General features: G+C 47.8%; 1 protein-coding gene across 2 annotated transcripts in view; it reads right to left on the reverse strand.

Moving 5' to 3' along the window:
* LOC122548864 (guanine nucleotide-binding protein G(s) subunit alpha-like) overlaps positions 1 to 11688 on the reverse strand; it is a 294455-nt gene that overhangs the window by 17807 nt on the left and 264960 nt on the right. The window lies entirely within an intron of this gene.

Consider the following 11688-nt stretch of genomic DNA (forward strand, 5'->3'; position numbering starts at 1 on the left):
GACCTGCACATTTTTGGACTGTGGGAGGAAACCGGAGCACCCGGAGGAAACCCACGCAGACACGGGGAGAATGTGCAAACTCCACACTGAGGCAGGAATTGAACCTGGGTCTCTGGCGCTGAGGCAGCAGTGCTAACCACTGTGCCACCCATAATGATTGGGAAAAATACAAAAACGGAAAATGCTGAGGAAACTTAACAAGTCTGGTGGCATTTGCAGAGAGAGAAAGAGAGTCCAGTTCGGAAGTGCTGCCAGACCTGCTAAGATTTTCCAGGTATTTATTTTTGTTTCAGACTTCCAGCATCTACAGATCTTTGTTTCATTTTGTTACATGTTCGGTGCAATGATATCTGTTGTAGCTGATGGCCACAGGGATACTCAGATCAGTGTCATTATATCACTGCCAGGTCTCTCCCATTTGGCACAGTAACTGCTCCACATAGCCCGATGGAGGGTATCGTCAATGTGAAGGTGGGAATCACTCTCCATAATGACAATGCTCGATTCTGTAATGGCCAGATGCGTCTGTGAAAGCTAAAGCAGTCAGCTTGGGGTCAAATTCACCCACTGTGCCAGCCTGGTCAGTAACAGAGTGAGACCCTCACCCACTGCTGTGCCAGCCTGGTCAGTAACAGAGTGAGACCCTCACCCACTGCTGTGCCAGCCTGGTAACAGAGTGAGACCCTCACCCACTGCTGTACCCATCTGGTCAGTAACAGAGTGAGACCCTCACCTACTGCTGTACCAGCCTGGTAACAGAGTGAGACCCTCACCCATTGCTGTACCCATCTGGTCAGTAACAGAGTGAGACCCTCACCCACTGCTGTACCTGTCTGGTCAGTAACAGAGTGAGACCCTCACCCACTGCCGTGCCAGCCTGGTCAGTAACAGAGTGAGACCCTCACCCACTGCTGTGCCAGCCTGGTAACAGAGTGAGACCCTCACCCACTGCTGTACCCGTCTGGTCAGTAACAGAGTGAGACCCTCACCCACTGCTGTGCCAGCCTGGTCAGTAACAGAGTGAGACCCTCACCCACTGCTGTGCCAGCCTGTCAGTAACAGAGTGAGACCCTCACCCACTGCTGTACCAGCCTGGTAATAGAGTGAGACCCTCACCCACTGCTGTGCTAGCCTGGTCAGTAACAGAGTGAGACCCTCGCCCACTGCTGTACCAGCCTGGTCAGTAACAGAGTGAGACCCTCGCCCACTGTTGTACCAGCCTGGTCAGTAACAGAGTGAAACCCTCGCCCACTGCTGTACCAGCCTGGTAAGTAACAGCGTGTGACCCTCACCCACTGCTCCCCATTCTTTGTAACAAACCCTACCATATTAATTTGCATACCTAACTGCTTGTTTCCTGCATGCTAACCTCCAGTGATTCAGGTGTAAAGATACCCAAGACAGTCACCTCCATCTTATTCCGGACGACTATCTGTTTCCCTTGAGCTAACCGATCCATTGACCAGGCTCATGAATTTCACTGAGAACATCTTGTGCAGGAACCTTTGATGTGAGACTTTAAACAAGTGGAAAGCCACATCTGCAAGTTCCCCATTATCCATATCGCTCATTACAGACTCAAAGAACTCTAATAAACTCGTCAAATGTAACTTCCCGTCGACCAAACCAAACCAGGACGTTTCATGCAAAATGAGACTATTGCACGGTCAGCTACCTTCTCCCCAGCTCCACCTCCCTCCCATTTATCTCTGCACCCCCGATGCTCCCAGCCTCATTCCTGATGAAGGGCTCCTGTCTGAAACATCGATTTTCCTGCTCCTTGGATGCTGCCTGGCCTGCTGTGCTTTTCCAGCCCCACCCTAATCTGATCCTGCCTAGTTGCACAGCGATTTTCAAAATGCCCTGCCAAGAACTTTTCTATTGATAGGTTCCAGCATCTTCCCCACGGTCGACGTTACGGTTACCGCAGTTTCCAGTTTTTTTTCTCTCCTTCCTGTCTGACACACGGAATCGTATTGACGGAATTCAAATGGAAGCTTCCGGAATGTAGAGAACTGTCGGAAAATTAAAACCATCTACCATTTCAGCAGCCAGTTCTTTGAAGGTCCACAGATGACATCCAAGCAGGACCTACCCTTTCCCTCGTGATTATAACGGTTTTAAGTTTCTCCCTCTCTTTCACATGGTGATTCACCAAAGTGCTGGATAGTGAGAGCTGTTAAGGTCACTTCAGGTTTTTCAAAAATAGTACTGAGCACTATTTTATGTTCAACCAGCAGAGAGCAACAGAGCACTTTTTATCTGGACAGTGCTGACTGTAAATCTGCTACATGCCTCTGTCAGCTACAACACTGAGTGGAATTCTAAACTTCAACTGCTTTAATCGTGTAGTATTTTCAGAATCAGAAACTGGACAAGACAAAAGGGGGAAAAAAAACTGCCTTTCACGAAATGCAGGGGACAGAATCTCGTGTTGCTGGCAGTTTATGGAACACAACAACCAAGACGGGGGTTACGTCAGAAGAGAGACAACGTGAGTTTTGTTTTTGAGTCATCACTGATAGCGGTGTCACTGGCTGGCCCAGCATTTATTGCCCATCCCTAATTGCCCAGCTAAGAGTCAACGATATAGCGAGTTTTGAGAAGATTTGTAGCCCAAGTTGAGGTTCTGAATGTAGGTTTGCTCGCTGAGTTGGAAGATTCGTTTCCAGACGTTTCGTCACCTTACTAGGTAACATCTTCAGTGCGCCTCTGGACAAAGCACGACAGATGATTCATGCTTTCTATTTACATGTTTGGGTTTCTTTGGGTTGGTGATGTCATTTCTTGTGGTGTTGTCATTTCCTGTTCTTTTTCTCAGGGGGTGGTAGATGGGGTCTAACTAAATGTGTTTGTTGATAGAGTTCGAGCTGGAATGCCATGATTCTAGGAATTCTTGTGCATGTCACTGTTTGGGCCTGTCCTAAGATGGATGTGTTGTCCCAGTCAAAGTGGTGTCCTTCTTTATCTGTATGTGAGGATACTAGTGAGAGAGGGTCATGTCATTTTGTGGCCAGTTGGTGTTCAAGTATCCTGGTGGCGAGTTTTCTGCCTGTTTGTCCAATGTAATGTTTGTTACAGTCCTTGCACGGTATTTTGTAAAAGAGATTAGTTTTGCTTGTTGTATGTATAGGGTCTTTCAAGCTCATTAGCTGATGAACAAACGCATGCACACAGACGCGCTCTCATCAAAGGCACGCGGACACAATCTCGCACGCGCGCCCCCGCAGACACTCTCTCTCGTGCGCGCGCACCCGCAGACACTCTCTCTCGCGCGCCCCCGCAGACACTCTCTCGCGCGCGCGCGCCCCCGTAGACACTCTCTCTCTCTCACGCGCGCGCGCCCCCGTAGACACTCTCTCTCTCTCGCGCGCGCCCCTGTACACACTCTCTCTCTCTCTCACGCGCGCGCGCCACCGTAGACACTCTCTCTCGCACGCGCGCGCGCCCCCGTAGACACTCTCTCTCTCGCGCGCGCCCCCGTAGACACTCTCTCTCGCGCGCGCGCCCCCGTAGACACTCTCTCGCGCGCGCGCGCGCCCGTAGACACTCTCTCTCGCGCGCGCGCGCGCGCCCCCGTAGACACTCTCTCTCGCACGCGCGCGCGCCCGTAGACACTCTCTCTCTCGCGCGCGCGCGCGCGCCCCCGTAGACACTCTCTCTCTCGCGCGCGCGCGCCCCCGTAGACACTCTCTCTCTCGCGCGCGCGCGCGCCCCCGCAGACGCTCTCTCTCTCGCGCGCTCTCTCTCGCGCGCGCGCGCGCGCCCGTAGACACTCTCTCTCGCTCGCGCGCGCGCGCGCGCCCCCGTAGACACTCTCTCTCTCTCGCGCGCGCGCGCCCCCGTAGACACTCTCTCTCTCTCGCGCGCGCCCCCGTAGACACACTCTCTCTCGCGCGCGCGCCCCCGCAGACACGATCTCGCTCGCCCCCGCAGTCGCTCGCGCCCCCCCCCCTCCCCCGCAGACGCTCTCTCTCACGTGCGCGTGCACGATAGAGAGGGAGAGTCTGCGCGCGCGGGGGAGAGAGAGCGTGTCTGCGTGCGAGAGAGAGACAGTCCCTCGCGCGCGCACACACAGACTCGGTCTCTGTCTCCTCCCCCCACACACACAACCAGTCTCTCTCTCGCCCCCACAGCCACTCTCACATGCAGACTAAGACACTCATCCAGATTGCAATATTAAATTGCTGTCTGCTAGACTTCAAAGCAACAGCTGAAATGTTTATCTTCTTTTTATCATTTTTTTTCTTCTGTAAAACTCTGTAATGTGTGTTTTCCCAGCTGTATTGTCTCTCAGAGTACTCTCATGTCCTGATTGGTTTGTGAAGAAGTCTTGTTGTTTGATTGATTGGAGGTTTTCAGTCGGCTGGTCTCTCCCTTTCCATCAGTTATTTGGCCAAAAAAACAACTTCTTTTTCTCTAAATGTGAATACTTCAGCAACAGGACTGGAACAACATTTGGGGAATTCTTTCCTCATTGCTTTAGGGACGTAGACATCACTTATAAGACCAACACTTCTTCCCTAATTGCTTCAAACTGATTCAGTCACTGGGCCATTTCAGCAGGCAGTTAAGAGTCACATTTGGGCTAGATCAGGAAAAGAAGACAGATTTCCTTCCGTAAAGGATCAGATAGGTTGTTACACCGTGTGGGCGGCCCGGTGGCACAGTGATTAGCACTGCTGCCTCACAGCGCCAGAGACCCGGGTTCAATTCCAGACCCGGGTTCAATTCCCGACTCAGGCGACTGACTGTGTGGAGTTTGCACATTCTCTGTGTCTTTGTGGGTTTCCTCCGGGTGCTCCGGTTTCCTCCCACAGTCCAAAGGTGTGCAGGTCAGGTGAATTGGCTATGCTAAATTGCCCGTAGTGTTAGGTAAAGGGGTAAATGTAGGGGAATGGGTGGGTTGTGCTTCGGCGGGTCAGTGTGGACTTGTTGGGCCGAAGGGCCTGTTTCCACACTGTAAGTAATCTAATCTAATCTAATCTAATCTAATCTTAAAAAGTCATGGGGGCTTCTAAGAGTTATTATTCCTCAGACTAGCTTTCAATTTCTGGTTTCTATGGCAGGATTTGAACACTTGCCCCCACAACATTAGCCTGTCGAAAAGAGAAAGACAGTTTCAGAGGACATTCCAATACTCAGCACCCAGACAACAGATAGCAGCTACCTGTGAGTGATGGATCAAATGGTCGGTTTTCAAGGGACACAGAGATCTGGGAAGGTTTCAAGGCGAGGAGAGAGATTGTAGAGACTGGGATGGAGCAGATCATCAATTTGGAAAGAGGATGAGATTTTCAATCAAGATATTTGGAGACTAGGAGCCAATACAGATTGGCAAACACGGGGCGATTGGGGGTGAAAAAGGGACTCAATATGTGATTGAGAAGGGATGTCGATCTCCTTCCCAGATACTAATCTGGGCTATGATTAGAGAGCCAGACCTGACTGCTATGGACTTTTACTGATCGATAGCTTAGGCGCCCATAATCCTGATTCAACAGGCACTCCATCTTTTTTGTTCAAAGCAATGCAGTCTCACATTGGTCGAGCCCAGTGATATTGTTGGCCAACTTCTAACAGTCAATTTATGAACCTGAGACTGGTGCCCAAAGTTCCTAGTTGGTTCTGCCACCAAGCAGAATTAAGGTTCCACAGGGAGTGACTAAGCTGGAGAGACTTTGCACAGAAAGGGAGAGCTTTGCAGGGTAGCCACAGCTGGAGCTGGGGATATATTACAAGAGAATCCTCACGGGAACTAACTGCAAGCAGCAGCGACCTGTGGATATGGCAAGAAGCCACTGTTACTAATCAACTCTGGCATGCCATCATTTCAACAGAATTCAGACACGTGAATGTGTTTAAAAAATAAAAGCCAGCTGTTGGACGTAAATAGCCCAGTTATTATGAGCTCAGAACCCCAGTGAGGGAATAATTATGGGATACTATATTGTGGCTAGCAACATCACCTTAAACCATTGGTGATTTTGGTAAAAGTAAACTTCTAGCAATCATCCAACTCAAGCTGCAATTTCCCCAAGTTCCACCTGCCAGGATTATCAGACTAGGTTTGGAACAACTTCCACAAATATTTCCAGCCACGTGTTTTTAATTACCTTCCAATACCACGGGGCTAGGTTTCATTGCAGTGAAGTGCTGTGTGCTATGAAAAGGCTTTGGCACCACATTCCCTCATCACCGAGGAAGTCACAATCATGCCACTGGATTTCCAACAAAAACAAATCAAAGCCTCAAGCAGCATTGTAGGCCCCTCTTCAAACCAAGCTGCCCAGCTGACAAGAGTTATTACACTTGCATCTATATAGCACCTTTGACCCTCCCAAACTACTTCATGGGAACGGTACCAAACAAAATCTGTCACCAAGTGACACAAGGAGACCGCAAGACAGACTTTCAACTTGGAGGGCTGTAGGAGGTGATGACAACCAACAAGGTCTTGGAAGGATTTGAAAATAGGGATGAGCTTTTTCTGTCAGACAGGGAGCTAAAATCGAGTTGAGAGTGAATGCATATCATTTAACTTAAAAAATACTGTTCTCCAAGACGCAAAGTTAAGGTCAGATTTGGAAAATAAAAGGATTACAAAGCTCTCCCCACACACGTTAGAAAAAGCAGTCTACCATTGGAGCACTAGGTGTTTTCCCAGAGTGTGAGCAGGAAGAGTGGGAAAGTTGAATACATTGGACTTAAATCTTAATAAGATCACAATATAGAAAACAAAAATACACGTAACTCGCAGTTGTTAAAACCAGCAAGATTCAGTGAACTTTTTCTATTGTTCCTTTATGTGGGCATCACTGGAAAGGCCCGTAGTTTATTGTCTCTGTCTAATGACCCCTGAACTGAATGACATTGTGAGGCAATATTTCAAAGTTCAGAGTCAACCACAGGAGTTGCATTCAGACTAGATCAGGAAAGGACAGCAGATTTCCTTCCCTAAAAGCCATTTATGTACCAGATGGGTTTTACAACAATTAATATTATTTTCAGGTCTCCATTACTGAGCAATGCTCTGTCTGAGCTGCACAGCCACTGAGAGACGGTGCGTGGACCTTGGATTTCTGCACAGAGGCAGGAAATATTCGAGTTGTTCCTGAGTCTAGTTGTCAATTCAAGAGTTATTAATGGAATTTAAATCCAACCAGGTGTCATAACTGTGTTTGAACCCATAACCCCAGAACTTTAGCTTGGATCTCTGCACTAGAACCAAAGTGGCATTATTGATAAGCCATCATCTCCCAGTGTCTCCCAGATTACGTGCGTTAAGCAGCCAGTGCTAACCGGCTGAGGACTATATGCCATTGACTGAAAAAAAAAAATCGCAGCTCAGGTCATCGGATTTCCATAACTCATACATACTTCCTGAGGAAAACTAATGGCAGCTAGAAGGATAAAGCAGTGACAGATTTTCCTCCCCCTACCCCACAGCAGTGACCCTGGACGTTTCATCCAAACTTATACACAGATCAGAGGACCGTTACACCAGGTAAAGTGGCAAGGATAAAAAAATCCAACACTACTATTCCCTGCCAACTTTACTAGCACAAATGTTGGTCACCACAAACAGCAGCTCCCTTTAAGTAAGCTCCCGTCCTCGCCCCACTCCCAGGCCGTTTATTTCTGTGAATATTCAGCTGCCGACCACAGTCAGGGCAGCTCCTGTCACGTTGAGCATTCCCTTGTCAGACACAACTTAAACGCAAAGTTAACGTTCACCTGCTCTGCTCTGAACATTGCATCTCTATAAAATCATCAGGGCAATGGATAGGGTAAATGGACAAAGGGTTTCCCCCGGGATGTGGGAGTTCTAAACTAGAGGGCATAGGTCTAAGGGGGAAGATTTAAAAGGGATCATGTTTTCACGCAGAGGGTGGTGTGTATGGAGTGAGCTGCCAGAGGAAGTGGAGGAGGCTGGTATAGTTGCAACAGTTAAAAAGCATCTGGATGGGTATATGAATAGGAAGGGTTTGGAGGGATATGGGCCGGGTGCCGACAAATGGCACTAGATGAAGTTGGAATGTCTGGCCAGTATGGATGAGATGGACTGAAAGGTCTGTTTCCTTATAAATCCATCTCAGAAGCACATCTGCTGTAACAACATGAGATAGTATTTCTTTCCATTTCCCACAATAGTCAATCAGAGCGTGGTTTGTTGCCAATTTAATGAGTATCAAATGAAGAGAGCTGCTTTCTTTTACTGTTGCGGGTCTGTACCCAGAAAAGACCTGAATTGTGGCCACCCCAAACAGGCTCCCTACACACAATAATCACAGGAGGCTCTTAATCACCTCGAGTAGGGGTGGGTTTTGACCCCAGGGATGTGTCTGATTCCTGGGATAGGGATTGAGCAAATATTCTAGCTGCTCCCGATCGGAGTTGGTCAACTAACTCAATGGAAAAAACCAAATCCTTCTTAAAACTAGGAACCAGGCAAGTCAGTCTATCTGGTTAACATGCTGATAGAACATAGAAAAGTACAGCACAGAACAGGCCCTTTGGCCCACAATGTTGTGCCGAGGATTATTCCTAATCTAAAATAAAATAACCTTAACCTACGCAACCCTCAATTCACTGCTGTCCATATGCATGTCCAACAGTCACTTAAGTGCGCCTAATGACTCTGCTTCCACCACCACCACCGCTGCTGGCAACGCTTTCCACACATTCACAACTCTCTGCGTAAAGAACCTTCCTCTGATATCTCCTCTATACCTTCCTTTTAATATCTTAAAACTATGATCCCCCTTGTGCCACTGATATTACCTTGTAGTATGTAGGCTGAAACAAAATAAAAACTATACAGTGTGGTTCAATAAGGAACGATCAGGATTAAATAAAAAGCATAAAACATCTAAAAAGTATGGATACACAACAGATGCTAAACTCCTATTCATGTATGGTCCTCAGCAAGTTAAGATTACCGGTGTGGACATTAATCCAGCAGCCAGCTCTAAAACACTATTCCTGCCAGGAATGGCCATTTCAGGAGTGTGAGTGCTCCAGCTCATGGATATGCTCTGGAACACATGGCTAATCAGGCCATTCAAGCCAACAACTCCATATACAAAATTTCCTCAATGATTTATGGTTCCCCAGATCGGTGCCTGGCCATTTTGCTCCGATTTACTTAGAGCAAGGCTATAAAATTACAGGGCTCAGTGTTATTTATGATGCATAACTCGGTCACTGTGGTGCAGAGTCTGGAACATTCTTATAACAACTCTGAAAGGAAGAGAATCTCCACAACTCCATCCAATACAATCGCATCAGGGAGGCAGAAGGAGCAAGAGAAGCCTGTTCTCGCAGCTAACAGGAAATTAGATTAGATTAGATTCCCTGCAGTGTGGAAACAGGCCCTTTGGCCCAACCAGTCTACACTGACCCTCCGAAGAGTATTCCACCCAGATCCATTTCCCTAACACTATGGGCAATTTAGCATGGCCAATTCACTGATCTGCACATCTTTTAGATTGTGGGAGGAAACCGGAGCACCCGGAGGAAACCCACGCAGACACGGGAAGAATGTGCAAACTCCACACAGACAGTTGCCCAAGGCTGGAATCAAACCTGGGACCCTGATGCTGTGAGACAGCAGTGCTAACCACTGAGCCACCATGCCGCCCATGTTTTTTAAAAAAAATTCAAACTAGATTGAAAAATTTTAACCAAAACAGAAATTGCTGGAAAAGCTCAGCAGGTTTGGCAGCACCTGTGAAGAGAAATCAGAGTTAAAAGTTCTGGGTCCGATGACCCTTCCTCAGAACCGGACCGAAGTGTTAACTTTGATTTCTCTGCACAGATGCTGCCAGACCTGCTGAACTTTTTCAGCAATTTCTGGTTCTGTTGCTCATTTACAGCTCTTCTGGGAAATTTTAACTTTTTTCGAACTTGCATGTCATCTGAGTGGAGACGTGTAGCATTCTGTTTCCTGGTAAAGACAAACTCGACCCAGTTCTCTCTGCAAGCATGCTCCCCACTGCAAAGCACAACCATCTGAAAGACTTCTCTTCCTGCTCCATTACTGAGCCCGGCCAAAACTCAGGTGCAACTAGGGAAACATCCGACGACAGAGGAAACTAGGCAGAGTCAGAGTATTACAAGACAGACAGACAGACAGACAGACAGACAGACAGACAATCTCACAGCCGAGCGCGTTGTCCAGCTTTCAGTTCGCCCCACTCAGAGTTTGCTCTCCATGTGAGAAAGCTTTGGAGAGTTTACCAACTGGACCAATTACATTTCAACAGAACAGGCCCCACAGCCCTGAACACAGTGACTCGGTGAGATCGATTACTTTGGGGCAGACATTCCGATGGGACAGTTATTAATGTTTCTGACCAATCTCTGGTGCGAAATGAGAAGCAAGACTTTTAGGCCAGCTTCTGGGAGGGGGTAGGTGGGGCACCGAGGTCGTGTTCTCGTGTTCAAGTAGAGCAGCTACAAAGTTCTGCTCAATCACAGCCCGTCATAACTGCACCCTTAATAATGGCTGAAAACAATGCTTAGATTGCAGCCAGTATCTGCAATATTTGATCGAAAAGAAAGGAAAAATTGCTCTGCCATTTTAAACATCATGGCAATTGTTGATGTGTGCCTGAAATAAAAAGTCACTACTTCTGTCTAAAGTACAGGTGCCATAGGAACACCAGTACACGCATGGAGTTCCCACCAAGCCACTCACCATCCTGACTCGGAAATATATCCTTCTGTATTCCTGAGCCAAAATCCTGGAACTCTCTCCCTAATGACATTGCCGGTAAACCTATGGCACATGGACTATAGTGGTTCAAGAAGGCAGCTGACCACCATCTTCTCCAGGGCAACGAGGGACAGGAAACAAATACTGGCCGAACCAGCAATGCCTACGCCCCATGAGTGAACAAACAAAAACCTCACCCAACGTGACCTCCATTCCACCGATCTCCCAATGAAAACTGAATAAAAGTCAACAATAAAAACTTGTGGTGATAGTGATGGAGCCAAATAGAGTCATAGTCATAGAGATGTACAGCATAGAAACAGACCCTTCAGTCCAACCCACCCATACCGACCAGATATCCCAACCCAATCTAGTCCCAACTGCCAGCACCCAGCCCATATTCCTCCAAACCCTTCCTATTTATATACCCATCCAAATGCCTCTTAAATGTTGCATTTGTACCAGCCTCCACCACTTCCTCTGGCAGCTCATTCCATACACATACCACCCTCTGCGTGAAAAAGTTGCCCCTTAGGTCTCTTTTATATCTTTCCCCTCTCACCCTAAACCTATGCCCTCTAGTTCTGGACTCCCCCAACCCAGGGAAAAAACTTTGCCTATTTATTCTATCCATGCCCCTCATAATTTAGTAAACCTCTATAAGGTCACCCCTCAGCCTCTGTAGCTCCAGGGAAAACCTATCTACCTGTGACTCCACTTTCAAGGAGCTATGAACCTGCACTCCAAGGTCTATTCTATCCATGCCCCTCATAATTTAGTAAACCTCTATAAGGTCACCCCTCAGCCTCTGTAGCTCCAGGGAAAACCTATCTACCTGTGACTCCACTTTCAAGGAGCTATGAACCTGCACTCCAAGGTCTCTTTGTTCAGCAACACTCCCTAGGACCTTACCGTTAAGTGTATAAGTCCTACTAAGATTTGCTTTCCCAAAATGCAGCACCTCGCAT

This window comes from Chiloscyllium plagiosum, chromosome 4 (genome assembly GCF_004010195.1).
Source record: "Chiloscyllium plagiosum isolate BGI_BamShark_2017 chromosome 4, ASM401019v2, whole genome shotgun sequence".
NCBI lineage: Eukaryota > Metazoa > Chordata > Chondrichthyes > Orectolobiformes > Hemiscylliidae > Chiloscyllium > Chiloscyllium plagiosum.